Source organism: Lissotriton vulgaris, chromosome 3_1, assembly GCF_964263255.1.
Source record: "Lissotriton vulgaris chromosome 3_1, aLisVul1.2, whole genome shotgun sequence".
Lineage (NCBI taxonomy): Eukaryota > Metazoa > Chordata > Amphibia > Caudata > Salamandridae > Lissotriton > Lissotriton vulgaris.
The window spans coordinates 2,084,362,936-2,084,390,616 of NC_141689.1; the positions used below are offsets into that span (position 1 = coordinate 2,084,362,936).

Here is a 27,681-nt window from a genome sequence, read left to right on the forward strand (position 1 = left end):
TGGTGGAACCCCCGCTAGTATTACCACATAAGGGGCGGACTTAGGAGGAAGTTCTACAGATGGCCAATTGTGTGCTGCATGCTCTGAAGAGTTAGTGGGCAATGGGCGAGCATGCACTGCTGATTTACTAATCTCCACTTGTTTGTTCCTCGCTAACTCAAAGGGTTGGGTATCCCCCTCGATATTAGGTAAAGGGATTGTAGCACTGGGGGGTTCAGGCATTTTTACCACCAAACCATTACTGTCTTTTGGTAAAGCGTTAGAGGTTACACCCCCCACTGATTGTCCTGCTGGATTTGGCTGTAAGGAGAGTGCGCCACTCCCCCGGCTCCCCATCTTCTTCTGGGCTGATGCCATCGAAAGTTCCAAACATACCAGTCTAGACTCGCTACAGTCCAGTCTCTCGTATATCGGGTGGACTGATTTTTCCAAGATGGTTTCCAGCTTTTTCCAGAACTGGACGCCCGGCTCGTCTGTTGATTCACCCTCGATGTTCGGCGAGGGGATTGCCTCTATACTAGCTGGTCTTGCAGGCCTAGGACAGTCTGTGGTACTAGATGCAGCATTCTCCTTAGCCCCCCGTTCTTTTTTCCCTTTTTTTTCCAAAGTTTGTGCCTGCCCTTCCAGCCCTGGGCGTTTATTTTTTGGTGCCGCAGACTTTGGTTGGGGTGCTATCCCCTTTTTTACGGTACTTGCCGACCTAGTCTTAATACTGGAGGAGGTAGGCTTTTCCGGAAGGATGCTTTGGTTAATCTTAGCTCCTATTACTATAAGCAGTTGCTGTTCAGGGGAAGCAATGTGACCATCCAGCTGGGAGATAAAACTACTGCCATCTTCCACCATGGAACACAGCGTATCCTCAGTGTCAGCTCCATTTGGCGCTGGTTACTTGACCGTAGCCAAGCTTCCCATTGACGACCTTTTATCAAAGAGGGGGTCCAGTGATAGTCTCTTTTCTGTCAGATCAATGTCCTTGGCCAATGCTGACGACACCCGTATTAAGAAGCTATCAAGGGTGCCCATAAGTGACCCACCAACCATTTTCCCACTGTGCTCGCCTGGAATAGAAGAGGTGGCCATAACAAATCAGTAGGTTTAGTACGACTCTCACCTACGTCTGGCTTTGATCAAAATGTTTCCTTTGCAGAACAGTTAACAAATAGGCGGGTAGGCACTGACCTTATTCTGATGTAGATGTTAGAGGGGGGCCGTCCTGTCCTTGCTCGTACTTGAACGGGCTTAAACGGGCCCGCCCTTGGCCCGGGCTTAAACGGGCCCGCCCTTGGCCCGGGCTTCGCCCGGCGCCGCCCACGCGCTTCCCGGGACGCGGGAGGAGCGTCTGTGATTTAAGCGCCTCCGGGCGCGTCAATGAGCGGAGGGAGGCGGGGCAAGCAGCAATGGATTGTGGAGGTTGTGGTCCCCCCGTTCTACGGCCGCGGTATTCTAGGAAGCGGCAGCGGGGGGACCGGTGAGCAGTAGCAGCCTCCGGCACTAGGACCAAGGTTCCACAGGTAAACTCCTGTCCAGCCAGTGATTATGCCCCCAAAGAGTAGCGGTGCGAATGGCCTCCTATTCGATGAGCTGGAATGGAACCCCGTCTGGATCCACATCAATAGGCCCCGTGCATAAGCTGAATACTTAGTGTAATAAAGTTGCCCTCTTCAGCACCTCTGTAATGCTGTTCCCTCTTTTTGCGTGAGGTGCGTCTCCAGAAGTAGAGCTATCTGGACCCCCCCCGCCGGCGAAGGTAGGTTAGCATTTTATATCTCTGTGCCATTGTATGCATGCCCCTAATGTTCCAGGTCATAAATGTATACTTCTGTGTGTCAGCCATATGCTTTTGTCCCTGAAACTGTAGGACCTTGTTTCCCCCTGGGTCCGGTCTCTGCAGCTGGCATGCGTTCCTATCAGTCAGTGAATCGTTCTGCAGATAGTGCAACTCAAGCACTGCAACTCAAGCACTCCCCCTTTGGCAATAAGAAACAAATCCCCCAACTTCCGCACCTCAGTACAAGTAGGTAAACGCCTCCCATCCTAACTAGAAAAGTAAGTCCGCAAGTGACCACTAGCGGTTCATTTGGTCGAAGGGGGTGGTCCATTGCTCCTCCAGTCCTCACAGCCACCCCCCAGCTCAGGAACCTCAAGAAGTCCCTGCAATGTTACCACCATAGGAACCCCAATACCTTGTCGCTGGATTATGTGCTCCATGTGCCCCCCTGAGTCCCCTTTTGGTTACCGCAGCCACGTGTTTCTCAAATAATGCCGTCAGCTATTTGTGGTGTCACATCAGGGAGCACCATGCTCCAAGCCTCAGACTCACTGGACCCCTGCTCAGAGCAAGACTCTATTTATTGCTGCGTCGCTGTCCTCAGGCGATGCACGCTCATCTTTTCCGATCATTAGCGCCACCACCTTCATCGCATTCCTCTATTCTAGTTTTGTTTCCTCCTGCATGGTGTTCAAAGCGTCCCTTGTGGCCTGCCGGTTGTGGGATCTTCCCCCTCATAGTCTTCTTTGTCCGGGTTTCCGATGCGGTCCTGCTCCCTCATCTCTCTCCAGCCATTCCAAGGCCTCTTGTGGGGTTCGGAAGAACTCCTTTCAACCCACTGTGGTCACCCGTAACCAGGCTGGGTAGAGCATTATGTATTTGTAGTTTAGCTGACGCAGCTTTTGCTTTGCACTCTGGAATGAGCTCTGTTGCCTCTGCACTTCTCTGGAAAAGTCCGAGAAGATTCATACCATTAAATTGTTCACCTTTATGTCTCCCTTTTGGCATGCTTGGGCGAAAATACGTTCTCTGTCCTTATAGTGGAGTTGTTTAGCTATTACCACCCTTGGTAGGGCTCTTGGTATAGGTGGTCTCGCCGGGACTCGGTGGACTCTCTCCAATGCTTAGAACTCTGATAATCCTTCCGGCGCTACTTCAGAGTGTAGCCATTTTTCAAGATAGTCCATCATGCTGGGGCCCTACGCTTTTTCAGGCAGGCCCACTATACGAAGACTGTTCCTGAACGCTCTGTTTTCGGCGTCTTCTGCTCAGGATTCAAGTATGCTCACTTTTGTCTCAAGGGCTGCCAGTTGATTTTTCATTACCACTATATCCGGGGAGGTTTCTGATAGTTAATGTTCGTTTGCCGATACTCACTCCGTTAATTCGCTTGTAGTCCTCTCTGAGGGTGCCCAGGTCTGTGCATATGGAATCTATCTTGGCCTCCAGCCGCTCACTTGAGTTGGTTATGTAGCATGTAGTAGGTCTTGGAGTGTCGGGTCTGCCGGGCGTTCCATTTGAGATTGTGGATTTTCATTCCCTTCCGTCACTCTCTCTGCCGGGGCTCCCTCCTTGGCCTTCTTCTTTGGTACATTTCCCATCTTTCCCTCCTGGTCCGTTACGCTCCCCTGTGCGCCCTGTACTCATGTGTCTTCCTTCTAGGGTGTTCAGTTTCACAGGATATTGGCGCCACTTACTGCTGCAGCTTGTCCAGATCACACTTGCATGGGAAGTTTTCAATTGGTGAATCCAGTCTGCGCACCCAGTGGGTGGTTTGAGGCAGGTCCGACCCGTATATGTGCTATGTTCCTGTTTCTAGGACCTGGCCTCTCAGCTGGGGAACACAGTTGCGATCAGGGTCTGCTATCAGGGCCTCTCGGTGGACAGCCTTTGTACCGCCAAGTACTAGCCCCTGTACCTTCTTCAGGTCTTCTTGGCTCTTCTAGTCCTCCTGTTGCCGGGTAGCTGTGTGGGGGGGGCTCGCTGCTAGGGGTTGGATTGTCCCTTCCGCTCTTTGTAAGTGTTGTTAGTTATTACTGCATAGGTATCTGTCTCTGGGTGTCCTTCAGCAATGGGATTCAGCTTCTACAGTGTGCTGTGTCTTCTCCTTTTCACCCCTCTGTAGGCCTTGGCACTAGGTATGCACTCAGCTCACTTTTACACCTCCTTCAGGGCTGTACTCTGTTTGACCCGGTTCCTTCTCTGGTTGGCCTTTCTCTTTCAGGTTCTTTGTTTTGGGAGGATCTCAAACACCTCCGCCAGCCCCTCTGCACCTATAGAGGCTGGATCGTCTTGTTGCGATTCTGGGGCCTAGGAGTCACAGTCGCAGTTTCTGGCCTTTGCCTCACCTACTTGTTGCGCTTGGCCTCCAGGTGGCCCATCTCTTCCCTTTCGTCTTTTTCCGGGCCGTATTGTTATTGGTGAGGAGGGCTTCTGCTCTCTCCTCTCTCTGCTCCGGCCTCAGGGTCCCCAGCAGTCGTTGTTGACCCCTCGGCACCTTCCTTCGCTGCAGCGCCGCACGTGTGGGCTATTTCAGTTCCGGTTCTCCACCATCTGAGCGTCTTCCTTGCAGCCTCGCATGTAGGCAGTCTCACCTTGTGGCACAGAGGAGCCTGGGGTTCAGTCTCGGACTTCTGTTGTGCTCCTATGCGGGGTCCCAGCAGCCGCAGCATATCTCTTCTCTGTTCTGGTCCCACAGTCTACCTTGGGGGAGGTCCCTGGGGCACCCTGTACACCTCTCAACAGCTTCGGCCGGGTCCTTGTTTAGTTCCTCGTTAGGGGTCACACTGCTCCAAAAGCGGAGAGCTTTATTTGCAGACGTGTCGGTGGGTGCACCTCAAGAGCCCCACTGTCCTATTCGTTCGTTCATGTCATTCCGTAGTGCTGCACTCAGTGCCTGCCGGTGGGTGCCGCCATTTTGGGAGCCTCACAGTATGCCCACTGCTCCACTGATCGGCTGTCTGCTGTTACTGGTAGGAGCGTTTTCGTCACCCCCAGCAACTGTGTTTTGCTCTGCCCGCTTGTGGGGTTTCTCTGCAGTGGGTTTCTCTTCGTCGGATGGAGTTGGATGGCGGCCAGTCGGCCGGCGCTCAAGAGCTGTGCTGCTCACTCAATCCGCGTCAAATCACGCTCCCTCCCAATGCACACCCCTTGAATGCCCTCCGACCGGATTAGCATTCAGAAACAACTCACCAACATTACAGAAAACCCTATCCAGTTCTAAGAAGAATTGCAGAATGCATCAGAAGTGTATAAGCTGCATTGGGCAGACATGAATCAGTTGTTGTGTATGGTGGTATAATATGAAGTGAGAGATTGGTTGACAGCAAAGTCATCATGGCCAAGGCAGGACCCCCGAAACAGTGGTGCTCTAAACGCGGCAAAGAATGCATTATTGAATGCTGTAGCTGATGTGTGTTTGGTGAATGGACCAAGATTTTGACACTCAAACAGAATGAGGGTGAGTCGTACGCAGATTATCTACACATTTGAGAGATACTCATGCATTTCCCATCCAAAGGGCAAAGCTGAGGAAACTGTAGGTGCTGCAGGAACTGTTACTGAATGCAAGAAGTCAATTAATGACAATATTTAGCACAATGGCTGACAAAGAAATTAAAGGATTTAGTAACTGTTAAGAACCATTTTATTTATGGCTTTGCAGGAGAGAAAGACGGAGAATGTGAAGACCTAATGAATACATTTGAAGCTGCAGAACAAGCAGCAAAATGTGAAAAGGAGGAGAATTAGGAGTCCCTCAAAGAGAGAACAAAAGGTGGGCAGAAGGCACGGAGAGGTGATAAGGGGTAGAGGAGTACCCCCAGGTACAGGAAGATCATGTATTCCCTGTGGTAAGTGGAGGCAATGGAAAAGAGAATGCACTAGTGCTGCTTCAAATGTGCCAAACCTTCCTGACCAGCCTGAATTTATCTAAGTTACACAGAATTACTATCTAGATTTTTAGCACAGCCCAAGAGGTTACGACTGTGCTTTGAAATACCCTAAGTCCAATAGATCAGAAAGGTCTCCATGCTGCGTGCTTGATCAATGGTAAACCCACAACTTGTCTCATCAGCACCGGTGCCAGCCACTCAGACCAGAAAACCTCTCCCTCAATAACTCTCTCAGGCATGTCCATAGTGTAGCCGGCATTTCTAACCAGCAAGTTCCTCCATCACTTTTCTGACTGATCGTCTCTTTTTCCTTTGGGCTCATTCCTGATAAATATCCTTTCCTACTCAATCCTAACTCACCACCAAATGTTTTGGGGTGGGACATTTTGTGCACACTTAATTCCAGTGTTCTCTACCCCTGATGATATCTACCTCAATGTACCCCAACACTGTAGCTTAGATGGAACAAGTGAAGATCAAGAGCAACCCACAAAAGAAACTGCTTGAATCCCTCAGTATTTTTTAAGCCACAGGTATCGATTTGTCAGATTATAGGAGACCTCATAAAAAGGTTTTTAGTACCATTTTAGGTAAATGCAACACCCCAATCCTCTGCTATTAAAGAAACCGGAAAGCAAGAAAGACTACGGAGTTTAGATTAGTGCAAGATTTGTGCGCCACCAATAATGTGGCTATCTCCAGATTCCCTACTGTCCCCAACCCTGCCACCATCTTTCTTGCATCACAGATAAATGATTCCTGTAATGGAGCATTGTTCTGCCTTCTTCTGGATCCCCATAAAAAATGAGTCAGTTCCTCTTAACATTTTCATTTGGTTGTTCTCAACTTTCCTGGCTGAGGCTCCCACATGGGATTACAGAGCTCTGTCAATATTCTCACAAGTTTTAAAGAGAGATTGACACTATGGTCTTTCACTGTGGGTCTACACTTGTGCAATAGGTCAATGATTTGCTTATGGCATCTGTTACTTTAGAACCCTGCACAGTTGAGTCTCACTATATGCTCATTTAATAGACCCAAAAGAGGCATTGAAGAAGAAACTGCAGTTTTGCCTCCCCAGAGTAGGATTCCTTGGTCATGGAATAATGGGCTATGTCACTATGGCAAAGTCCCTGAAAAACGATGTCAGAAATTACACTTCTGTGCACTTGCAGTGGTTCTAGCGGCTGAAATGTATTTGTACACATAAAAGAAGCACTGAATTCAGCACCCACTTTAGGACTCCCTGTTTATGCCAAACTCTTTACTCTGTACTGCCATGAGCTAAATGGTTTTGCTCTTGTGGTACTAGTCCAAGAACGTGGGGATTAGATAAAGCCTGTAGCCTATTAGTCCACAGTTTTGGACCAAGATCATCTAGGTGCTCACCATGTGTCCACTCTGTAGTCGCTGCTGCCCTGTATTGAGCACCACTCGAACTGTTGCTGTCCCCCATGCTGTTACTGCCTTCGTCTCACTAACAAAACCCAACACCTCTCCATTGCCAGACTCTCAAGAGATAAAATATTGTTACTATCTGCTTCTTATTTTACTTGTCTGCTCTCACTGTCCCACTTTGAATCCATATTTCTGATGGCCACCATTGAGGAGGAAGAACCTCATGATTGTCTGACTATTTCTGCCCATATTATCACAGCCTGTTTTGATTTGACTGACACTACCATTCCAAACTGTGAACTAATGTATTTTGTGTATGGCTCATGTCTCAGAAACGATGATGGTATCCTGGTTGCAGGTTAAAATGTATGTAGAGAATATCACATTTTTGAAAGTGGTTGAATGCCCAGTGTTACATGTGCTTAAATTGCCTAACTATTGTACTCAGTCGTGCCTGTATACTGGTTGAAAAAAAGATTATAACTGTATACACAGATTCACTGTATGCTTTTGGAGTGACGCCTGACTTTGGGCTACTCTGAATGCATAGAGGATTATTCACATCTGCTGGTACGCCTATAAAGAATGGACGATGTGTACAGAATTTGTTTAATACTTGGATGTTGCCACAACAAGTAATAGTGGTTACGTGTGCAGCCCGTCAATACCCATATGATGGAGTGTCCCAGGACATGTACTCACTGATTTGGAAGCCAGAAAGTCCAGCATTTCATGCACAGCTGATGCTACTATGTATGTTGTACAGATTGATTTGATTCATATGCCTTCCTTAACAGATTAGCCTCTGTTGTAGAAACATGTCTCTGCGAGTGAGAAACAGTATTGGATCAAGCAGAAGTGCACAAGACATCCCAAGGGCGACAAGAGACAGTACAGAGACAGCTTAGGGCATGTGGTTGTATCCAAATTACTACTCCCCAACCTTATATGGTTGTATTATATAGAGCTGTCAGGTCAACAGGCATGGCATGCAGCACCAGCCCTCTGGTATGGGCCCTTCTTTCAATCTATGGCCCAAAATCACAGTAACTCCTATGTCACCTGCCAGTCCCATAATGCAAAGAAAGGGGTAAAGACCAACACCCTCCCTCTTGGGGCCCCTTTTTCACCTTCAGATGGATTTTATCCAGATGCTTAGGTGTATTCCATACTTTTTATATGTTTTGTGTATATTTTTGTTGTATGTTTTCTGGGTAGGTGGAACCTTAACAGTGCACAACAACAGATTCCATCATAGTTGTAAAGCGCTTACATATGGACTTCATTCCACGTTTCAAAATCCAAAGTCACTTCTTCAGTGACCGAATAGCACACTTCATTTCACCCATAATACAAAAGATTTATAAAGCCTTACGGCTAGATCGTCACTTCCACTGTGCAAATCATCCTGAATCAGCAAGAAGTGGAACAAAATGAATGGTACCTTGAAGAATGACATAAAAAATAAAATGGCATGAAGCTGTGCCCTAATTTTTGAGGTTCTTTAGGGTTGTACCAACACAACCAAGCTCAGCCTGTACAAGATAATTATGGGACCCCTACGGTGTTACCCTCAAACCCTTCCATCTCTGCTGCCTAGACTTACAATTAAAAAAATCAAATTCTACAAGAATGCAGAAAGCCTATACACTGTCTTTATAATACATCTTCTCAGGTTCAAGCTATTTTATCTGAGAGTCCAATCCAAGTCTGCGATTCCCTCCAGGCCGGCGACTGAGTTTTCACGAAGTTCCATCAGTGGAAGATTGCACTTCAGCCATTTCAATTGCTGCTCATCATCAACACAGCTGTTAAGTGTTGTGGTCTGCAACGTGGATCCACTCCTTCCAGTGCACCTCCCCAGACGACTGTACATTGATGCCTGCTTCCAGATTCTAGTCAAGTTTCAACTCTACCAAAATCACTACTGTTGGTGCCCTGCCATCTGCCAATGGGTCAGCTCTCCAGTCCCTACCCTCACCTGCACAATCACAGAAGCACAATTCTAGGCTGCTCACGCCTTTTCATTACCACCTCCACCTGAGGTAAGCAGCCATCTCCTGGATACTGAATCACTCTAGCCTGCTATCTTTGCTACTGCCATCAGACACTGGCTTTTGGTGGGATGAATCACTGCTGTGGAATGGGGAGTGATTAAGAAACATAACTGTACTTGACCTGTTGATGAACGGAGTCGCTCCTCTGCATGTGAATAACTCCTACGTACAGTTGCTTGAGAAATATTGCCAAATGATGAATCTAACTTCCTGATGGATCTGCTTCACTTGCCGTTGTTGTTAGAGAGAATGTATATCGTCCCCACCATCAGACATTCTGATGTTACCCTCTCCAAAGGTGGCAGGTGTGCCATGAGATCCAAGAAACTAAGTGATTCTTCCCCAAACTATTTTCTAACTTTGGAGTAGAACAGGCCACCCAAGAAACTGGACTCAATGCTTAGATACTGTAAGAAGAAGGCAACACCACTGTCATTTCACTAGGTTTGATAACAGATCAGTTTGATGCCTAGAGGATCATGCTACTGCAGAACAGATTGGCCTTAGATTACCTCCTGGCAGCCAAAGTAGGGAATCTGTGTGATAATAGATTCTGGATACAGTACATACCTCTCCAACACGTCTCTAAAAATATACGAACAGATAGAGCTTTGAGTTAGTGTGAAGAAATTAATCAGATTCAAATTGGTTTCGATTTTAACTTGAGCAGCATCTGGTCTTTGTTGTAAGGGACATTCGAGAATTAGCTAATTAAATGATTATGTGCATCATTTAAGGTGTCATGCATTAATAAAGGCACTTCGTCTACGTATCTGCTAATTACATTACAAGATGAAGAAGAATGTGTCAATGAAGAATTTAAAATTGACAAGTTTGTTTATACGCTACTGAATTTTTATAGAGATTTCGCCTCTCAGAGAAATAAAGGTGTCTGAGAAAGTGAATTCATGCTCATAGGTCCCTTAATGCTTGTATATATATATATATATACTAAGGAAAATGCCAGTGAGTTAACGTGGGGTCACATTTTATTAATCATATGCTATTTTGTTTGTGTACCTGCTTGGGGCCCACTAAATCATTAGCCTTATAGCACACTTACACTCATTTTAAACAAAGTCTGGTTTTGTTATTCCACATTGAACATTGAAATTTTCAGCAGAATCGTTCTACTAAGTGCATCCTCGTTCTGAACTTTGCAGAAATTAGTAAACTCAGCCTTTTACTTGAGAGTCTCTTGCTATCATACAAGGTCTTCTTGCATTCCTCCCACGAGAAGAGTTTGGCACCTGCTCATTACAGCCTATCTGTAAGTTTCTACTCTATAACAAGCTCACTTGCATTGAGTAGAAGTCTATAAATGTACAACCAAGTATGGATCCTAGCAACATACGATCCAAACCATCAACGGGTGAAGCTCTGCTCTGTTGAAATGGCAACTGCCTTTCTTATTTCGAAGGCTTTCCTGCTATTTTTGCATTAAACGCACATTAGACTTCTGTGTGCTATCAAGAGTGCTGTGTTTTCTTTTACACATTTAAGCTTTGTGTTAAAGACAAAGGATGCATATGTCCCAGGAACTGTGCGAAAGAGTATTGAGAGGGAAAAGAAGATGATGTACAAGTTATGCAAGAATTCTGATATTAGAAATCCTTTTTTTGTTTTCATGCCTTTCACATGCAGCACTTGGTCCTCCTTCCCTTTTTCCATTCCCATTTTTTTGTCAACCATCAGGTCGAGAATTTGAAGGCAGGTGTCCACATAGGGCCCTCTAATGTTCCTCTCCCTTTCACGTCTCTTTATCAAAGGTCAAAAAGAAGCGTTCTTAAGGACCCAATCCAATTCTCATCTCTCAAGAAAAAATAATTTAATTCTGGGAAGAAGCTCCCTTACCATCTATAAGTGAATGTCAGCTTCAAAACATCAGCAGCCCACAACAGAAAGCTTCTGCCTGAAAAAATATATTTCCCAACAGAACCATTCTGATGGTACATTCAGAGTCTCTAATTCACTCTCATAATCAATACAGCCACTGCAACATGCTTCAAATTACTTGAGATACTCAAGATCGGCTTACTGATACCATTCAACACAGGCAAAAAAATTAATTAACAAACTAGTCTTCAGCATACTTCCCTACTGCAACAAGATTTTGTTTTTCCTTCCCAACTATTCCTATACATCGCTAGAGAAGGTGCTAAACTTTGCTACCCGGACTTTCACTTTTCACCTTTAAAACCGTATTCCAGTCGGTGAAAAACTCCTTTAGAAATTTGGTTTACTAAAAAAAGTAAGTAAGTTACAAAAGCAGCTTTGCCTTAGGAAAGAAATTCAATGGAGATCTAATTACAATCCCCAGGATAACAATATATATGCTCAATTCATAATGAATTACAAAAAAATTAAATCATGGACGAAACAAGTAAATATTTTTCCTCAAAAATCCTACAGTCAAAAATTTGTGCAAAGACCTCTCTCGCATAGTAAAAAGTCTAGCCAAACTACCAGACCCTAATCAAAATTATTGCAGCCAGGGCTTTTGCAACTCCCTGACCAAATTCTTTCAGGGTAAGATTGAAGAAATCTTTAACACTTTCACAACCAACCATTCGCAACCGGATCAGTTGACGCAACCAATGACACCCTACGCTGGACACAAAACAAGTCTTAAAGCTAATAAAATTAACTAAGTCTGGCTCGCCATCTGACTATGAATATTTCATCTTGGGTCTGAAATTATAAGTGAGCAACTCACTAATATTCTTAATGGAATTATAATGACAGAACTTTTCCCACCTGACTGGAAAAGTGTTTCAATTTCTCCTTTATTAAAAAAAATCCAACCTGGATACAGGAGAACCAAGAAGCTATAGACCCATTGCAAGGTTACCTTTTCCCTCAAAAGTACTAGAAAGAGCACTAAACATAGAACTAACATCTTTTATAAACAACAACAAACTTTTGGATCCAACTCAGTTTGGTTACCGAGCTGCACATAGCAATTGAGACTGATTTAGTTGCAACCTCTGAAGAGCTCAGACTGATACTGGATAAAGAAGGGGAGGCTGCCCAGATCTTATTGGATCTGCCTGCAGCCTTCGTGCGGTCAATCACGACATCTTAATCAATCGACTTCAGGAGCTTGGAAAAAAAGGTATAGCACTAAAAATACTTAAATCCTTCTTATCAGACAGAGTACAAGATGCAACTATGGGATCCTTCTCCTCTAACCAATTTAGGTTGCCATGTGGGGTACCGCAAGGCTCGATCTTAAAGCCCCACCCTTTGTAATCTATATGTGACACCGCTGGCAAAGTTGATTAAATCTTGTGGTTTTTCAAACCTATCCTACGCTGATGAGACCCTTCTAATTGTTGCGCTATCCAGTAACCCAAGTGAAACAGCAGAGCGCTTTAATAGCTGCATGCCCAGATTATTGAATGTATGAAGACCAACCCTCTACGACTTAAATCTGGGAAGACTGAGGTTGTTCTCCTGGGCAACTACACCTCGTCCTGGTCGCTTAAGTGATGGCTAACTTATCTGGGCACTCTTCCTATCCCTGTCAAAATGGTGAGGAACCCAGGGTCATCTTCAATAATAGACTGACTTTCAAAGATCACATAAGCACCCTGATATCTTTAGTATTCTTCATCCGAAAAATTATCAAGAAGATTTGTCCTTTTATTCCTTCAGAAGACAGTTGTCACCACATTAGCACCGTCCAAATTGGACTATATGATTGCCTGGTTTCCTAATATAAACTATTACAGAAACTACAGATGCCCCAAAATGTGGCGGCACAACTGCATTTAGGAATCCTCATGCATCAATCGGGCTACCAAGAACTGGTTAAGCAACATGGCTTCCAACCTGCAAAAAGAATATGTTTAAATCCCTATGCATAGCAATTAAGGCTTTGCACAATATTGTCCCTGATTTTCTGAAAAAACACTTTATTTGATACCTCCCTTCCAGACACCTAAGATCATCTGACCCCAAACCTTTGATTGTCCCTATGAAAAGAAGAGCTCAGTGGGGTATAAAAAGCTTCATTGCAGGAACAGTCAAGCTTTGGAACTCTTTCTCCCTCAAACTTAGAGACAGACCAAATCTTTTATCTTTCAGAATATCGTTAAAAACGTGGCTCTTCAATAACTTAAATCATGCAAGACAAGATACTAGATTTGTGTCAAAAGCAGCGCCAAGACACCCCAGGGCATTTGAGCGTTATGTAAAATTACAAATCAAATCATTCATCCTACTGTTGCACACGCTGCAACTCTGCCTACCAAAGCGGGTCGGCTGCCTCAGTCAAGAATAGGGACTTATACAAAGTACTGAAATTCAGTAAACAAATTGGCCTCCAACTACTTCTCAGGCATCTTATCATGCTATTTATCTACCCGATAGCTTAGACCTGCCATGTGCAACTCTCTGGCAACACCTAGACCATCAGGTGTCCCCTCAAATTTTCAAGCCTTCTGCCTGGTGTGGGTATTTCCTACTGCATGTCATTGTTTCCACCAACTAGCTGCAAGACTTCAAAATTGCACTGAAAATACATTGAACAATAAGAATCTCAAGATGGATAGCAATCCACTCGGATGTATGTATATACATTGAATGCTTCTTACGAGTCTTTAAAGTTCATTTGGCTAGTGACCAGTTAGGTTCCTTTATTAAGTTTGTATTTGTCAATCAAATTAAAACACTGGCACAAATCATCAAGACCTAAAAATGGCATTTGCACCATCTATGTAAACAGCCCAGCATTCCCTGCCTATCTGTTGTCATCAATAGTATGTACAACATTGCATTGCTGATCAATAGGTGTTCTTGCTGTTGCTTACAATTAATAATTCCGGGTCAGACGGTCTACCTATTTATTTCAAGAACAACTTGAGGTCCCTTTCCCTTCTCATACAAAACATCAGAAGATTTGAGATGTGGGGGGCAGAGGCAGATAAGGTAAGAGGACAGTGTCAGGGCCCAAAAATGTGTGATGGCATTGATTTCTCCTTTCTTCCGGAAACGTGCGTGCAGTGGCAGCAAGCAGACTAGATCTAAAGTTAGCTTTAGAAGGCACATTAAGCAAAAACCCATCCAAGGCTTGCAAATATTTCTTGTACATGCTGTTCATTTAGCCTCAAAGTCACTGTTCTATGTGTTATTAGTAACTTGACATTATTTGAGAGAAACCCTGAATTGAGGCTGCTACTGTTTCCCAGTGTTTGTGTATCTATTCAGAACAGGGGAGAAAGGTGATGGAAAAAAATGAAAAGCTGTTTGTTGCTGCTTTGATATCGACATGGCTCTTGTACATTAAAGCCATAGCTTCTAAGACTTTGACCACCATTTTCACTAAGAGCATCAACTTAGAAAATTCAATTAACATTTGCCTTTGCCAAATTAATAACCGCTGTATGCAGAACACAAGCACTTGCAAAGCCAATATGCCTGGTCTTGCCAAAACTGTGCAATGGTATTCTTTTTACCAGCTTATGCCACAGAAATAAAAGGCAGAAAACAAAAAAATGCTTCTTCCAAAATGTGGAGACCACATGTACGCAATAAAAATCTAGAATAAAAAATTAACCAACACATATTTATTCATTTGAAACGTTTTATATAGCGCTGGCTAGACCCGTAGGTATCAGAGCAATTGTAGTAGCATAATGCAGGTGCTTTGACGCCCAGTATAGAAACCCTTTTATGTTTTTAATGGGCATCACAGGAAAAATAATGAACATTGCATCACTGAGTTGACTTATGGGAACATTTGATATTTACAGTGCTACAAAGTGGCAAATATACTATATTAAGTGACACAAACATAGGTTATATGATATATTTGTTTAATTAAAATAATAAAGGTTTCAATTGAAATTGAAGTTACAACGGGAGTATGCTACAACACACAAGAACGTTTCTCAGGCCAATAATACAGATAGAGAAAGACTAGCTTACTGGGGAGTAAAAGTCAATCCTTATCCAAACATAATGTCCATGTTTTAGAATGTGTTCACCTGCTTGGTTTATGAATCAAGGTAGGCGTCCATCAAGGACAGGGGCAGATAGAGGGGCTAGCCTGTATGAGAAGCACTTCCATCTTCTCAGAGTTTATTTTGAATGTATGTAAAACCATTCAGTCAGCTGCAGTTGTTGGACTTTCTTTGAAGTTAAACCTGGACAAAGAATAATTTCAACAAAGCCTAAATTCACAGCTCATACACTTCAGACATTCGGTAGCCAAAGTATGCCTGCCTGCGGTATTAGCTGAGTATGGTTATGCCTAGTGATCGCTGGTCGCAGGGGGTTGTTTCAGCCCATGCCCTGTGCCCGTACTCTGCTCGCTGCATCAGTTGGGCATGGCCTACAACTGCACCCAGTGGGCACTTGGCATGGTCTGCATCCATTTCTGTGGCCAGTGGCCCTGCTCAAAGTACAAATTGGACCATGGGCATGGCTAGTGGTCCTCCCAATCAGACCCAACTTTACTACAAATGTGCAGGCTTTAAGTGGGCCAGTTCTTGCCGGTGCCACTGGCAGTTCTAAAAAGCAGATGCTGAGAAGGGTCTCTATCGGGCTCTCTATTTTTGCTCTTAGAGTGGGGAAAAAAATCTTAACCCTGCAGCAGTACCACCCTTTACTGCCTTTGAGGTAATTTCAAAGAGACTTGTTACAGTTCTTTCACAGTCTCATCATAATTTCAAAGCTGAAGCATTTTTCAATGTTCTATACAACGAAGCCATAGTTTTGTGCCTATTTGTCTTACACAGCTAACAACCATTGGCAAATCCAATAGCCCAGAATTGTTATAGATGTAATGTTACTTGTTGTATTATATATCTGGATTTGCTCTTGCTCACCCCTGAGGCGGAAGCCGGGGGCTCTCTCCTACTATCCCTTTGCCTACGGGCACTTACACGAGTGTTTGCAGAAATATTTTAAAAACTTGTAAAATATTTTAAACTGTGCATTTTTATTTGCTGGCACTACGGACCCCTTCTGTGCAAGATCTACTTTGCTCCGAGGCCCCTCGATCTCATTTCCTGACCGGTGCAGCCGATTTAGGGGCCGACGCCGGCAGGCTAAGAGGGTCGCCATCTTGGGGGAAGGAATAGGGCTGCGGTCCAGTAGTTGAACGCTTCTCGCCCGCCCGACCAGGTATTTAACCACGGTGCTTTTGAGAGGGCTTAGATTTGCTCTTGCTCACCCCTGAGGCGGAAGCCGGGGGCTCTCTCCTACTATCCCTTTGCCTACGGGCACTTACACAAGTGTTTGCAGAAATATTTTAAAAACTTGTAAAATATTTTAAACTGTGCATTTTTATTTGCTGGCACTACGGACCCCTTCGGTGCAAGATCTACGTTGCTCCGAGGCCCCTCGATCTCATTTCCTGACCGGTGCAGCCGATTTAGGGGCCGACGCCGGCAGGCTAAGAGGGTCGCCATCTTGGGGGAAGGAATAGGGCTGTGGTCCAGTAGTTGGACGCTTCCCACCCGCCTCCCACTAGATAAAATGATGACACACTCCCGTCCGCGCAGCGGGCGGGCGCAGCGGGCTCGTCGGCGGCGAGCCAAAGGCAAGCCCGTCTGCGCCCGTCCGCGGCAGACCGGGGCTCGGGGCCAGTACCCCTGCTCATTTTTCCGCCTATGCTGGACACAAGACTCAATTCAGGTATACTAGCAGTGACCTACTTGCCCTCCGCCCCAATGTTGATGAAAACTGCCGTCATACTATGTTAATGGATTTTCCTATGCCACACTGTGTGACCTGCGGTTACTCCACTGGGGGGGGAGGGGGAAGGGAGATAAGGGGAGATTGATAAATATGAAGTTGACTCTGTTAAACTGTAGATCCCGCAAAAAACACAAGTTAGAGATACATGATTTGGTATTAGAGGGCAATCTCGATGTGCTCTTTCTAACAGAGACATGGTTAGATGAGGCCTTTACCCCTGAAACTCTGGAAGCTGTCCCCGTTGGATACAGCCTGCTTAGAATCGATAGAGAAAGGCAAATAGGGGGGGGGGGGATTGGCAATAATCTATAGAAGTGAGCTACACTGTACCCTAGAAAAGACCACATTGCCTAATTGTGAAGGTGTTTTCTTTACGATAAAAGTTAACCCCAAAACTACTATTAATGGACCCCTTCTATATCGGCCTCCAGGTAAGGCTTCACAGTTCTGCAATCAGTTGACAGAGCTGATAACTCAGTTTACACTTCGGTATAAGAAGTTTCTTGTATTAGGAGATCTGAATCTCCACTTTGAAAATCCTAATTGTAAGGAGGCACAGGATGTGGTAGATGCACTGAAATCTCGGTCACTTAAACTTCAGTCTACGACTCCGTCCCATCAACGTGGCCACCTTTTAGATCCCATTTTTGCCAACTGGAAAGGATTTAAAATTGCCACGCCTTCGCAAATTATTTGGTCAGATCATTTTGTTATTCCTTTTGAAGTGGAAACTAGCCCTCAGGAATGCAGTGTGATTAAAACTAGGCCTCTGAAACATAGAAACTGGAAGAAGTTCACGCAAGAAAACTTTAAATCCGCCCTACTTAAAGAACCTCCTCCTCCTAGCGACACCCTGCTCAAGGCATGGGATGACTATGAGAAATGGGTGTCTAGAGCTCTTGACACAGTGGCACCATGGACATCTAAACCCCCCGTCAGGAAAAATAAAACTGCTCCCTGGTTTTCTAAAGAACTTAAAGAAGCCAAAACCAAATGTAAAAACACTGAACGGGGCTGGAGGAAAAACTATAACCCAGAGGATAAGCTGAACTATAAGAGGGAATTAAAAATCTATCACAAACTAGTCAGAGCAGCCAAAGGCGCTCATTTCAAAGGACGTATTGAATCTGCTAAAAATCCTACTAAAGAACTCTTCCTGATTTACAAAGAGCTCACGGCCCCAACTAGACTTGAGGCCCAAGACACCTATACTAATGAATTATGCGATGATATCGCAGATTTTTTCATTAAAAAAGTGGATTCAATACATGCCACCTTTACAGGTAGCACGCCGACTAATCACTCGGTAGTGAGAAGGGTTTCTGCTACGAGGGCCTATCTGACTCACTTTACAGTTCCTGAGAGGACAGATCTGCTCAACATCGTTAACGGCATTCAGTCAGGCTCCCCCCTTGATGTGATTGCCCCCAATCGCTGCAAGGAAGTCATCGACTGCATGATTGAGCAGATTGAACATTTGATTACCCTATCTTTTCAGGAATGTCACGTGCCTGACGTATGGAAAATGGCACAAGTAATACCTCTGAAAAAAAAGCTAATATACACATTTCCCAGTTACAAAATCTCCGTCCTATCTCTCTCCTCCCCTTCTGTGGGAAAGTTGTGGAGAAGACAGTAAATAGTCAACTCATGAAATTTGTGGAGGAGAATTTTCTTCTCCATTCCACGCAGTCAGGATTCAGAGCAGGCCACTCTATTGAGTCGGCGGCTCTCTTCTCCACAGAATGTTTGAGACAACTCGCAGATGAGGGGCAGACAGCAGCGTTGGTTTTATTAGATCTCAGTGCAGCTTTTGACACCGTGCTGCACTCAACGCTGCTGTCTCGCCTCTCAGATCTGGGAGTAGATGGGCCAGCCCTGAAATGGATAGTATCCTTTTTAGAAAACAGAAGTTTTCAGGTACACTGACCTCCTTATAAATCATCTCTGCGCAAACTGAGACACGGGGTTCCACAGGGCTCAAGTTTGAGCCCCACGCTATTTAATCTTTATATGGAGCCCCTAGCCCAGATTGTGGAAACTTTTGGTGTGGATATCGTCACATATGCTGATGATACCCAACTAATAATTAAACTCACCCACAATCAGGCAGAGGATGCCACTAATTTTTCCAACTGCATGCGTTCTGTGGCAGGGTGGATGAACAACAATTGCCTACGCCTCAATGGCGATAAAACAAAACTGCTGATAGTTGGTAAATCCCCCTCTGCCTGGTCGCAGGCCTGGTGGCCATCAGAATTGGGCGCAATTCCCCACCCTGCAAACTCTGTTAAAAATTTAGGAATATGGCTGGATGCGGAGCTTTCCTTTAAGCAACAGATTAGCAAAACTACGGGTAAATGTTTCGGAATACTAAAAACACTCCGTAAAGTTTTAGATCTTCTCCCCATCAGCGCCAGGAAGACACTTATCCATGCCCTGGTTACTCCGCATTTGGACTACGGTAACGCGCTTCTTCTAGGACTAAGCAGAAAAGGCTTACATCAATTACAAAGTGTACAAAATGCCGCGGCCCGCCTGGTACTGAATCTTCCACGCAGGGCTTCTGGTAAAACAGCCCTACGAAAACTTCATTGGCTCCCTATTGAGGAGCGCATTAAGTTCAAAGCTCTTTGCTTTGCCCATCGCATTGCCCAGGGAAAAGGGCCAAGCTACCTGCGCAACCTCTTAACCATCCATCGCCCTACCCGGAACCTCAGATCCGCTGGAGCGATGTTGTTTCAGCTCCCTCGCGTACGAAAGACAAGGGTGGGAGGTAGCTCCTTTCGCTTTCTTGCAAGTAAGCACTGGAACAATCTCCCTCTAGACCTGCGCATGGAGCCCTCAGAAACAAGATTCAGACTCAAACTAAAAACCTTCCTCTTTCCAAAGCAATAATGATTTTCTGTAGCCTTGGAACCAGACTGGCCCCTGACTTCGGCCTCTTCAGGGTACTGTAGCATTTCTAAGCGCGGGGACACACTATCATTAGTGTAACCAGGCGCTCTATAAGTGGTTTTATTATTATTATTATTATGATGCAATGACAAATTCAAAATGTGCGGCACACTCTGCTAAGCACAGATTTTTAGCTTGGGAGTTTTTAACCCACACCCTTTTGAGACAGCCCTCTAGTTTTTTATTTCCCACATAAAGCACTGCAAATGTGTATATTCTTTATCATAGCAAAAGCTGACATATGTTGCCAGTGCCTGAAACGGTGGATCCCTGCAACCCCCGGTTGTTGTTTTACGCTTGCTTTCCACTCAATCACGCTTCTTCATGGTGAGCTAGCGGAAGCGGTGTAAATGTTATAATCATTCATAATAATATCTCCATTATATCATAAACAGAAACTTTTCTATAATCAAGAGTTTGGGCCCATGAAAACTCTATAACCACTTACAGAAATGAGGTCCTCCGATACATGTTTGGAAGAGCTAATAGGGACCCAGACAGACCACGAAAAATCATAAAAATATTACTAGACCTGCAGGTCTAGTGACGCAAATAATCTACATGACCAATTTGTAATGCTCTTGACTCACAAACTGGTTTCAAATGATGTGATCAATGGCAAATAATTTAACTCATTGAGCCGCAATTTTCTTCACGATCACATATGAGAGCACCTTCAAATGTGCGAGTTCAGCATGTCTGCTGTACAAAATCTCTTTTGTTTGATTTAGACTAAACTTTCTTTCCATATATATAATACAGATCTAGCCACATATAAGATATAGATGACCCTTGACTTGTCCCTTAGTTCATTAACTGCATTTTCATCAAGGAGGGGGCAGGAATGTTTCTTAAATAATGTTTTAATATATACATAACTAAAGCATAAAGTGGTAGCACACTCATTTGTAATTAGCAGATTTTACAATGAAATGGCCGCAAACCTTCCTATGGGCATGCAGCTTTACTGATAAAACTATATAATGTATAGAGTTTCTGCAAATGTGTAACTTGCACATCAACAAGTAAAGTGTTCTGGTTTATTTCGCTCCTATTTAACTCTGTTTGCATCACACTTAATTACAAAAAAATTGCTTTTGTTATACATGATATATTTTGAAATATTTGTTTTATTAATTTATAGTCTATTTATTTACGTTATGTGTTTGAGAAAAATAACTGACAACTTCAGACAGCTCACTTGACAAAAAGCTCTAACTCAAGTAAGAGGTAGAAAAATAAACCTAATTTTCCAAGCAGTAATTAGTTAAAAGACAAACTGATATTTGTCCTCTTTCCTTGAACAGACAGCAAATGTGTCAAGATAAAAACAAGATTTAATGACATCTCTATTGCTCATTCAGTTTCTACATGAACCTTTGGAGCCTGAGTTTACTTGCCAGATGGGACTAGTAGGTGCTAAAAATAGCTCGAACTGATAAACTTTTACTCGCAATTAGAGTGGGGGACTAGATTTTCCGAGGGTTATCAGATAATAAGAGACGGATGCTATTTCCTTCATGAGGACATATAATGAAGAAAATGCCTAACAGCAATAGTCAAAATATCATGTCAAATAATTCATCAATAAAGACAAACTCTTTATACTATTCAAGTTACTTTTATCTAAATCATCAATTATGAATGCTCAACACACATGTACATTACTAATGTCAATTCTGTATTATTTCGATGTTACAGGTAAATCACAATAAGAAAATACAGCTCATGGCAAATATATCATAAAATCAATAACAAGTGTGAGAGGAGAAAGAGAGAGAAAAGAAAATTTCAATTTCAGTATACAAATACAAAATGTATACGAACCTAAGATCAGTGAGCTAATGCACAGCGTTCGATAGTCCGAAATAGTTAACCCTTCGACCGACAAGGTATAGCTTGAGCAATCTCACCAGCTGATGAAGTGCAAGGCAATCAGGATTGTTCAGTTCAAGGGAAATTCAAAGTTCGGACTAACAACATGTCATGCCCAGAATTTCAAGTATAATAGCCAGCCAGAGAACCATAGAGAATGCAGCAGCAAAAGGCTCTCTTCTCATCAAAGCATTTACTACTTAGTTATTTTCCCACGAGCCCAAAACATACACAATTCCAACCCCAAATATTTCAGTTTCTCAGTTTGACCCGATTGTATTGGTTAGGTTCATGAGGTGATCATTCTCCAAGCTAGTTCATGAGGAACTTAACAAATCGGTCCTTTGTTCATCTGGATGATGTCTTCGCTTCGGAAGCAGGAAAACCAAATCGAGACCTCTCAATATCCGTATGTTTGCTTCCACAACAGCTTTCAACATAGTCAACACAATTATTCATAGAAAGAAATACTCTATTAGTAGAAAGGAAATTCTAGTGATATGTTATACACAACTAAACAAGTAAAATCAGTATTTTAGAAATAATGAAGGGCAAAATAAATTCTTTTGAGGCATATGATAGAAAAAGGAAATAACTTTAGTAGATTGTGAGGCCTTCACCGAAAAACCAAAAATCTTCGTTTTCTAAAGAATAAATCACACTCTCAGTAATAATGTTTTAAAAGATAGAAAAAGCATAATAACAACGATATAAAATGTTATTTAGATCAAACTCGTAAACATCTTCTGATGTTATTTCAAAGAAGAGACTAATAAGCAATCACCTTCCAATTATGACACTTCATGATTAAAGAAAACATAAGCAAGAAACATTTTACTTCAAGCATTTTCATTATCATATTTTCTAAATTCTACTCGTAAGGTACTTTATACATTTATTACGTTTTTCTCGTGTGTCCTTTAGATTTCAAAAACACGTATCCCAAGCTTTCTGCAGGTTTATTACAGCTTTTGATTACTAAATGTGTTGTGTTTTTTCTTGCATGTTGCACTTTTTATGAATCCACCATGTTAATAATTTTCCACACTGTCAGTTATGTTTATTATAACAAACTTATGAACAGGCTCGATCAAGCAAGATTATCCTCAAATAATCATGCTTCATCAATGGTACTCCCACATCCAGAAATAAAGAAAGCGGTGACAGGGCAGCAAACAAAGCCCCTACTAGTCAGCAAAATGACAAGCTGCATAAAACAATATGGACATGGACACTGAAATGCCTGCGATTGGAGAGTCCAATATACCAAGCTTTGCGCATTCACCTTGTCAGCGAATTCCCAACTTATCCTGTTAATTAAGTAATCTGTAAAGTATAGTCTAGAGCATGGGTACTCACAAACTTTCTCTCGGGGGCCAAATTTACAGTGTGGTTTGTGTCCGAGGGCCGCACCGGTGGGGGCGGGGTCAGTTGGAAAGGGGCGGGGCTAGAGTAACAAAAAAACTGTGACCATAATGTTGATCATAGGTCCCTGCAGCGGACTCCTTCGTCCACTGAGCCACCAAACCCGGCATAGACACACATCTCTCTCCCTCTCCCTCTCTCCCCCTCTCTCTCCCTCTCTCACCCTCTCTCCCTCCCTCTCCCTCGCCCTCTCCCTCTCTCTGACTCTCTGTCTCATTCTGACTCTCTCTCTCTCTCCATCTCTCTCTCTCTCCATCTCTCCCTTTGTCTCACTCACTCTGACTCTCTCACTCAGTCTTACTCACTCTCTCTGTCTCCCTCCCTCTCTCTCCCTCTCACTCTCCCCCCTCTCCCTCTCCCTCCCCCTTTCTCTCTCCCTCTCCCTCTCTCTGTCTCCCTCTGACTCTGTCTCCCTCAGACTTTCTCTCTCTCCATCTCTCTCCATCTCTCCCTCTATCTCACTCACTCTGACTCTCTCACTTTCTCCCTCCCTCTCCGTCTCCCTTCCTCTCTCTGTCTCCCTCACTCCCTCTGTCTCCCTCTCTCTGTCTCCCTCCCCCTCCCACTGTCTCCCTCCCTCCCACTGTCTCCCTCCCTCCCACTGTCTCCCTCCCTCCCACTGTCTCTCTCCCTCCCTCTGTCTCCCTCCCTCCCTCTGTCTCCCTCCCTCTGTCTGCCTCCCTTTCCCTCCCTCCCTCGCTTTCCATCCCTCGCTCTCCCTCACTCTCCCTCCCTCCCTCCCCATCCCTTCCCATCCCTCTCGCTCTCCCTCGCTCTCCCTCCCTCACTTTCCCTCTCCCTCTCTTTCCCTCCCTCTGTCTCACTCCCTCTCTCTGTCTCCCTCCCTCTCTCTGTCTCCCTCCCTCTCTCTGTCTCCCTCCCTCTCTCTGTCTCCCTGCCTCCCTCTGTCTCCGTCTGCCTCCCTCTGTCTCCGTCTGCCTCCCTTTCCCTCCCTCCCTCTCCATCCCTCCCTCGCTCCCTTTCCCTCCCTCACTTTCCCTCTCCCTCTCTTTCCCTCTCTCTAGCTCTCCCTCCCTCTGTCTCCGTCTCCCGATTAAGAAGGGAGACTCCTGATTTTTAAAGCCAAAAAGTGCTTTATTTTGGCTGGCTCCCGCCCGAAATGTGGAAACGGTAATCCCAAATTACAATACACCAGATATTGATGCAGCCCACTGCTACTATAACATACTGCCATGGAACGCAAAGCATCAGTACATCAAAACTGCTCTGTTTACATGTACATTTTGCACGAGGCCAAATGCCAAAAGAAATTAACCGCAATTGAGGTACTGCTGCTATACATACTTACAAGTGTCAGTTCCAGTGTGTCCCTTATGCTGGTGGTTTAACGGTGTTTGGGAGTAGACAGCCAAGAAGACACTCTCTTTGAGCACTGCAGCACTGCTGTAAATCCGTCGACCTGGACCCGGACCTTCGTATCATTTTCAAAGGACCTGGCCCGAGAAGGGAGGGGTCAATCTGCGTGACTCTCCGAGGGTCTGAGAGGAGCTGTGCTGCTCTCCAGGTGCTGAAATTGCCTTCCTCAGTGCAATTGTGTGTCCCCTTGGCCCCCACATGGAAGGCAGGTGACTATTACAGCTCTATCTGGCGAGGCTGCCTGAGTCACGTAATCCGCCAGGGAGGGAAAGGCTGCTGAGAGGCAGGCGATCGGTGCAGGGCCTGCAGGAATTTCCAAAACTAAGTGAGAGTGAGTGTGACCTGTAGAACCATGGACCAAAATACGGGCCCACTTCTGTCTGTTTCCAGATGGAAGGTAGTCTGTAGTAGTGTAGATTGACACACACACACACCAAGTTTCCTGCTAGCATTGCTCAAAGGGGCTCCTGCGTATAAAACTGTCAACCCGTGCTCAGGGGAAATGCCTTTCCAGGGCATGCATATTGGAAGTCATGCAGCAGATCTTATAATTGCTACAAGCCACAATGAGCACCGAAGCGCACTTCCTACCTTTGTTCAGCCGGGAGTCTGTGCGCTATGCAGGAGCCGGATATTGAGCTAATCACAGGCACGTGACTCGGGCGTGATCTGTAAATAAAAGGCGGCCGTAACTCCTTAAGTGACGTTTCGTGTGATGTTGTAGTGCCTGAACCAAGGGGGTATTGTATTCTTTGTTTCGTGCATGAATGTGCAAGCCCTCTAAAATGCATTGCGCAAAATATGTTTTCCTGGAAGTTTATTGATAAACGTGGCATATGGTTGGTTGGTTCGTTAGGACTATCTGTTACATTCTATCTGAGGATGGCCTGACAGCATGAATAAAGCTGTAGTACCGGCCCTGAAAAATAAGTGCCGGTGCTCACGGAAAGCTCCGGCACAAATTAGGCCCATGTAGCACTATTCCCTCCCTCGCTTTCCCTCCCTCCCTCCGTCTCCTTCATTTTTTTTTTTTTTGTTTAAAAAGGCTGTCTGCAACAAGAGCTGACTCCGAGACTCTGCTGCCTGTGGGGGCCGGGCGATTGCCGCCGTAGTCAGAGTGGGGCTGCAGGGGCGCTGTGAGGTGAAAATAGCCTCATTAACATGTTAATGGTCACCATTAACATGTTAATGAGGCTATTTTCACCTCTCAGCACCCCTGCAGCCCCACTCTGACTACGGCGGCAATCGCCCGGCCCCCACAGGCAGCAGAGTCTCGGAGTCAGCTCTTGTTGCAGACAGCCTTTTTAAACAAAAAAAAAAAACTCGGGTAGATGTCTGAAAGGTCCGCGGGCCGCCAGAGAAGGCTTGCCGGGCCGCCAGCGGCCCGCGGGCCGTACTATGAGTACCCCTGGTCTAGAGGGGTTTCCTAATACCGGTACTACATAGCACTACGACGAGCCATGACGTTACAAGAACCCCAGAATCCTCGTGCCACAACCCACGCTTGCACATACAAAGCAGCACTCGTGATCACCAAATAAAGCTTAACAGCAGCTGTCACAGTTCACAGGGAGCTCCGACGCAGCACACACTGGTACCAGTCATCTGCCGGAAGCTGCTGCTCTCAGAAGGGGAAGTAAACAAAGGGAGCATTCTCCACATCCCACATGAAACTCCTATGAGATCCCACCCACTATCCACCCATGCTGCATGATACACATCTGCTTGACCTGCAAGATTGTCAGGACTCTGATCGACATGGACGTGTTACTTTTATTACACGTCACGGAAACATATGCTACTACAGCTAATTAAGAGTGTGGGCTGCGGTACTGAGGGGGCAAACCGCTACCTTATCCGCACAGGGTAGACCACACTGACAGCTATAATGCCCCCTCGTGACACTACAAATCACATATCAGCCAATTGCAGCGTAGCCGGAGGCAATGACAAACCGAAAGTACCTATCTATCTGCACCGGAGGGGGTGCTAACATGGTAGCAAGCACCGAATACAGCTGTGGCCTGACGCCGTCTTACAAGAGCTTTAATACGGAGTCAAATCCAAGCACTGGTGTATTGTGCTGTAGCTGCATTTGCGCATCTCCAGCCAAAGACCTACTTACTGGGCGCAGTGGATCAGGCGGCTTCTCGCGGCCCAGCGCTCCCGCCGATCTCCGTTGCAACTGCTCCCGAGCCACTCGGTGCCGCGGCCTGGAGCATTTGCAGGCCGCTTCTCCTCTCTCTCGGCTGGCAGAGGACTCCGGCGTTCAGCGGTTTGAAAATGGCGCGGCAGGAAGCCGGGAAACAGAGCCGGGGCAGCGGCAGAGCTTCCACCGCTCCCTGTGTAACCCATAGCAACCCCGGTAGACCAGACCTGGGGCTGCAGGGACTGGAGAGCAGCGCCGCCTCCAGGAGACCGAGGGATACACACCGAGCCGCAGTGTACACATCATTTTAGATTGCTTGGTTTAAATACACATTCACAGTTTATTTTTTTATTTTATTTATGCATTTTTATATAGCGCGGACTTTACCCGAGGGCGTCAGAGCGCTTCACATTAGGAACAGAAATGAAACATAATGAGAAACATTACAAAAGAGCAGATTACAAAAGCATACGTTACGTTACATAAGGTAATAGTGACAATTGTGAGCAAACAAAAACATGAGGTAGTAAAAATTGTGAGCAACCAAAAATACATGAGGTAGTAAAGGTAATAATGACAATCGTGAGCAAACAAAATACTTGAGGTAGTAAAAATTGTGAGCAACCAAAAATACATGAGGTAGTAAAAGGTAATAGTGACAATTGTGAGCAAACAGAATACTTGAGGTAGTAAAAATTGTGAACAACAAAAAAATACATGAGGTAGTCAAAAGTGCACACGAGGAACAGTGACAAGTGTGCAGTTAAAAGAGAAAACAGAGTATAATTTGAGGTATAATACTGCAATAAGTGCTAGGCACAAGAACAGGCGTTACGTAGGCAAGGTGGCACTTGTGCAAGTATCAAAGGTAAAAACATGTGAGAGGTAGCAACCGTGTGTTATAAGGGCAAAGTGTTGTGTGCACGTTACAAAAGGGCACCGAACACAAGTACATGGAGAATACTGCAAAAAGGCAGACACTCCCACCACAGGAAAACACTGGGAAGGCACTCCCATGGTCATGGAAAGTAGAAAATATCAGAAGTGGGAAGTCTTCCTCCGAATAGCAAGAGG

At 44.9% G+C, this 27,681-nt stretch overlaps 1 protein-coding gene across 1 annotated transcript in view; it reads right to left on the bottom strand.

Annotated features, from left to right (window-relative positions):
• The window catches only part of CEP135 (centrosomal protein 135), a 434,096-nt gene extending 407,361 nt beyond the window's left edge, over window positions 1-26,735 (bottom strand). Inside the window, exon 1 of the mRNA XM_086962622.1 lies at window positions 26,584-26,735. The gene's annotated coding sequence lies outside the window, so the exon portion shown is untranslated. The remainder of the gene's footprint in view (window positions 1-26,583) is intronic.
• Between the last annotated feature and the right edge of the window lie 946 nt (window positions 26,736-27,681).